Here is a 5,845-nt window from a genome sequence, read left to right as displayed (position 1 = left end):
ACCTTCAGTATGTACAGTACAAACTGTTAAGGTAGCCATACACTGGTCGATTTGCCATCAGATCGACCAGCTGACAGATCCCTATCTGATCGAATCTGTCTAGAGAGGGATCGTATGGCTGCCTTTACTGCAAACAGATTGTGAATCGATTTCAGCCTGAAACCGATCACAATCTGTTGAGCTGCTCCTGCCGCCTGTGCCCCCTCCCGTATACATTACCTGACGCTGGCTCCCGGGCGTCTTCTCCACGCTGCACCGCACCGCTCTGTTCTTGCTCCATCTCGGCGCTTCCTGTGTCACTCCGTGACCAGGAAGTTCAAATGGAGCGCCCTCTATTTGAACTTCCTGGTCACTGCAGTGACACAGGAAGTGCCGGGATGGAGCCGGAACAGAGCGGTGCAGCGCGGAGAAGACGCCCGGGAGCCAGCTTCAGGTAATGTATACCTGATCGGATCGGCCGCCGCTAGCGACGCGCACCCTACCCGCGGGCGATCGAGGGTAATTTCCCGCACGGCGCGATCGACGGACCGATCCGATTTCGAGAGGAAATCAGATCGGCGGGTGCGTTTAGCGCGAACGATTGGCAGCAGATTCGATCCCAGGATCGAATCTGCTGTCGAAACGGCCGCGAATCGGGCCAGTGTATGGCCACCTTTACTCTCTGCCTGTACTGATAGTAAACTAACTGCAGTGTGTGCTGATATCTTCCACCTTGGCTTCAGTATGTACAATATAAGCTGTTACTCTGTGCCTGTACTGATAGTGACCTAACTACAGCTTGTGTTGATCTCTCCTTCCTCCAGTATGTACAGTATACGTTGTTACTCTGTTCCTATACTAATCATAAGCTAGCTTCAGTGTGTTTTGATCTGCACAGCTGTGTTTGATTGTCCAGTTTGCAGCTGCATACAAAATTTGCATCAACACAAAACACACTGTTAGCTAAAATATAACTTATACAGTGTTAATGCCTAAAAATATAAATGGGGGCACAATTTCTTAAAAAAAGTTAATAAGTGACATAACTGTAAGTATTTATCTGTTTTTAGAAATCTAACCTCTATTAGTATTTTAAGGCGTCAGTAAAAGTTGTATTTTAGCAAAAAAAATTAAAATTTGTATTCATGTACTCATAAAGAGAGACTGAAGTTGCTAAAAATTCAGGTTTTTATTTTAAAAATCTCTTTAATATCAATGCCCTAACTAAAACGCTGCATCCCCGCGGCTGCACATTAACTAAATCCCCCCCAAACTCCCCGGGGCACATTGCAGGGAGCGCTTCCGTAAAGAGGTAGAGCTTTGGGCTGTAGCTCTGCCTCTACCCGCGTCCATTAGCGCGGATTGCCGTCTCTCCCCGCCCCTCTCAGTCTTCTTTCACTGAGAGGGGAGGGGAAGAGGCGGAGATACACGCTGATAGACGCGTAATGAGGCAGAGCTGCAGCTAATAGCTCTTCCTCCCTAGGCAGCAAGATCCACGACCAAGAAAGTCATGGATTTTTGCTGGGGAGTTTGGGGGTGATTTAGTTAGTGTTCAGCCGCAGGGATGCAGCGTTTTAGTTAGGGCATTGATGTTAAAGAGATTTTTTAAATAAAAACCTGAATTTTATGAGACTTCAGACTCTCTTTAAACTATGAGGAATATGAAGGCTGACATATCTATTTCCTTTTAAACAATACCAGTTGCCAGGCTGGCCTACTGATCTTCTGCCTCTCTAATACTTTGAGGCCGGTTTCAGACTGAAGATTGGCGTTAGCACCGCCAAAAGCGTAGGTAGTACCCGGTAAACCCCGTCTGGCAGCCGGCCAAGTAGGAAGTGACGCTTACTTCCTGTGGCCGAAGCGATCACGTGCACGGAAGCGTAGTGCTAAAAATGCGCTTCCGTGCATGTGTGACGTGTAAAACTTGCAGGTCCTCACACACACACGCGTCGCCATGGACATGACTTCCGGTCCATCGCATGCCGCTGCAAAACCGCACAGTTAGGGCCCTTTTCCACTATCAGTGTTTGCAATGCTGAATCGCAAAATCGCAAATCACTAGCGATTTTTAAATCGCTAGGGTTTGCTAAATAACATAGGAATCGCGGTAGGTATTTTCCACTACCGCAATTTGATTTTTTCAAAAGCGCAATTGTGCCGCGGAGCGATTTTTACTGTGATTTTGCCATGCAATGCATTGCATAGCAAAATCGCAATCGCAGAGAAAAATCAGGGACTTGCGCAATCGCAATCCCTAGCCATTGCTAGTGGAAAAGGGCCTTAATGTAGATTTGTCCTAGCGTCAGGGATGCAGCAAAAAACTTCACTTCCATCATGGAGTACCGCATCGTTATGAAAATCCCCATAGACCTTTATTGCCCTGCAGTGGGGTGGCCCAGTGTGAAAGGCCCTTGAGCCATAGACCCTGAACGAACATGAAGATGAGATGTTTCTTCTGACTGAAGTCTGACTGAATTAGTTGCATACTTGTTCCAGGTGTGTGGTTCAGACACTACTGCAGCTAAATAGATCAGCAGGACAGCCAGGCAATATCCAATGTTTAAAAAGGAAATAAATATGGCAGCCTCCATACACCTCTCACTTCAGCTGTCCTTTAGGTTGAAGAAATGATCTGTATCTTCACAAATATATAGGCAGGCATTGAGCTGCTCAGGCCAGACCTCATCCACTACTATAAATATGGCCCAAACTTTCTCTAGTCTTAGCAGGAAGCGCCCGCACTGTTTCGCATTCCCCGCCTGGTTTAGCGGCTTCCCTTTAAGAGGAAAATCCCCAGCTGAGAAAATGATTGTATTTCAATCTCGGCCGCTCCGATATTTTAATATGTGAAATTTAAATAAAGTGTTTTTCTTAGGAGACAATATACGCAGTAATAATTACTTCTCAATTCAATTATATCAGCGTCTTATATTATATATGGAGGAGGCTTGCGGATTTGCGCTCCTCGCAGTGGAATATACATAATTAGCTCCGCATTTCCAAACTTCTTTATTTTTTTTAATTAAAAAGTAATTACTTCTTGTTTTAATTAAAAACAAAAGTGCTGTGACTGTGCTATGGTTGTCCGCTGTATTACTGGACCACGCCAACACTCGCCCTGCTGGGGACCGGACCGCCCGCCAGGGAATTATTATACACTTGTCTAACACGGTTTTTTTTCTGGTGTTTGTATGAACCTTCTGCAATGGGAGGGAGAGACGCTAAAGAAAGGTAAATCAGAAATTGCCACGGTGGCCTGGTGCACACCAAAAACCGCTAGCAGATCTGCAAAATGCTAGCAGATTTTGAAACGCTTTTTCTTATTTTTCTGTAGCGTTTCACCTAGCATTTTGCGGTTTTGGGAAGCGTTTGTGGTGTAGTAGATTTCATATATTGTTACAGTAAAGCTGTTACTGAACAGCTTCTGTAACAAAAACACCTGCAAAACCACTCTGAACTGCCGTTTTTCAGAGCGGTTTGCGTTTTTCCAATACTTTACATTGGCGGCAGAAACGCCTCCGCAATCCAAAATCTGCAGCAGCCCAGGAGTATGCATTTCTGCAAAACGCCTCCCGCTCTAGTGTGCACCACCCCATTGAAATACATTACCCAAGCGTTTCCACATCCGCAATCGGATCTGAAAACGCGACCGAACCGCTCTGGTGTGCACTAGGCCAAGGAGTGCATCTCACACTTACCAAACCAAAAACTGCCAGTAAATGTGTGCATGCATGCAGCTGCCATAGCAATTCAGGTACTAGCAAAGGGATTAAAGCACACTTGAAGTGAGAGGGATATGGAGGCTGCCATATTTAAATTATTTCCCCTTTAAAGGGGAACTGAAGAGAGAGGTATATGGAGGCTGTCATGTTTATTTCCTTTTAATCAATACCAGTTGCCTGGCAGCCCTGCTAGTCTATTTCTCTGCAGTAGTATCTGAATAACACCAGAAACAAGCATGCAGCTAGTCTTGTCAGATCAGACTTATAAGTCTGAACCACTGAAACACCTGATCTGCTGCATGCTTGTTCAGGGGCTATGACTAATAGTATTAGAGACAGAGGATCAGCAGGGCTGCCAGGCAACTGGTATTGTCTAAAAGGAAATAAACATGACAGCCTCCATATACCTCTCTCTTCAGTTCCCCTTTAAAGGGGAACCGAAGTAAGAGGTATACGGAGGCTGTCATATTTATTTCCTTTTAATCAATACCAGTTGCCTGGCAGCCCTGCTGGTCTATTTCTCTGCAGTAGTATCTGAATAACACCAGAAAAAAGCATGCAGCTAGTCTTGTCAGATTTGACTTTAAAGTCAGAAACACCTGATCTGCTGCATGTTTGTTCAGGGGCTATGGCTAATAGTATTAGAGGCAGAGGATCAGCAGGGCTGCCAGGCAACTGGTATTGATTAAAAGGAAATAAATATGGAAGCCTCCGTATACCTCTTACTTCAGTTCCACTTTAAACAATGCACATTGCCTGGTTGTTCTAGTGATCTTCTGCCTCTAATACTTTTAGGCCTCTTTCACAGTAGGACATTGCGTTTTGATGCAATATTAAAGTCACAACGCAAAATTACAACGCAACGCCCCAAAAAAGTCGCAACGCAACTTAATGCCCCATTATCGTCGCATACAGGCAATGAAAAGTATGTTTCCAAGTCATTACTGAGCATGTGCAAACAGTCCAACGCAGCTAATAACGTGTATAACGCACAGCATGCAGCACTTTTACTTAACGTGCAGCGTGAGACACCAATGCAACGTGTGCACTGTGAATGGGGCATTGATTTTTCATTGCAGTGAGTTATTCTGCGTGAAAGGTTGTTTTGACATGCGACTCTAACGTCGCACTGTGAAAGAGGCCTAAGCTTTGGACCACGAACAAGCGAGCAGATCAGGTGCTCTGACTGAAATGTGACTGGATTCCCTGCATGCTTGTTTCAGGTGTGTGATTCAGACTTTACTGATGACAGAGAGATCTGCAAGATGCCCGGCAACTTGTATTGTTTAAAAAGCAGGGCAAATGTGTGAGGATGTGAGAATTGTTACATGTTTACCTGTGTTTGTTAAATTTGTGGTATTTACGGGTCACATGTTCCAATTTACTGTTACTTATTTTTGATGTATAACACGATTCTTCTAGTATTCTATAGTGAGACTTATATTGATGGATGACAAAGATAGCTTATCAACGGGGCGTAACAATAAATCACGGCCCCCTGCGATAATTTGGATGCCCCCCTGGGGCCCGCTCAGGTCCGTTTTGGGGGGTTGGGAGAGGTTGCAGCATGAGGGGCATTGGCCATCTACATCAGCGGCGATGGAGGCCACTCCCCCCTCCCTCACCTCAGGCTCTCCCCTCAGCGCAGTATTAATAGGTGTCAGCAGCAGCGGCAGGAACACAGGCATACATCTTTGTGTTCCACCGCAGTGGTCCAATCTCTAAGTGCCACAGGAACTTCTGGCGGTGTAACGCATAGAGGTATGTCTGTGTTCCTGCCCGCCGCTGCTGCCACCTATTTAATGCTGGAGGGGGAGCGCTGAGGGGAGAACCCGAGATGACGGAGGGGGGGGGAGTGGCCCCTTCCCCACCGATGTAGGTGGCCATGCTCTCCCCTCATGCTGGGACCCCTTCTGCCCCCCAAATGTCCCTGGGGCGGGCGCCAGAGGGACCTCGGGCTCCCCCGCCAGTGCAGGGGCTGCAGCCCCTATTGCTACGCACTGCTTATCAACGCAATGCATTTACTTGTATACTGCTACAATTACAATAAAAAAACCATTGATTAAAAAAATAAAATTTATCAATACACAATTCCCCCTCCAAGTTGTCTCAACTCGGAGGGAGATGTAATTCGGGGTCTGGCA

This window comes from Hyperolius riggenbachi, chromosome 4 (assembly GCF_040937935.1).
Source record: "Hyperolius riggenbachi isolate aHypRig1 chromosome 4, aHypRig1.pri, whole genome shotgun sequence".
Lineage (NCBI taxonomy): Eukaryota > Metazoa > Chordata > Amphibia > Anura > Hyperoliidae > Hyperolius > Hyperolius riggenbachi.
Note: the sequence above shows the minus strand (reverse complement) of the source record.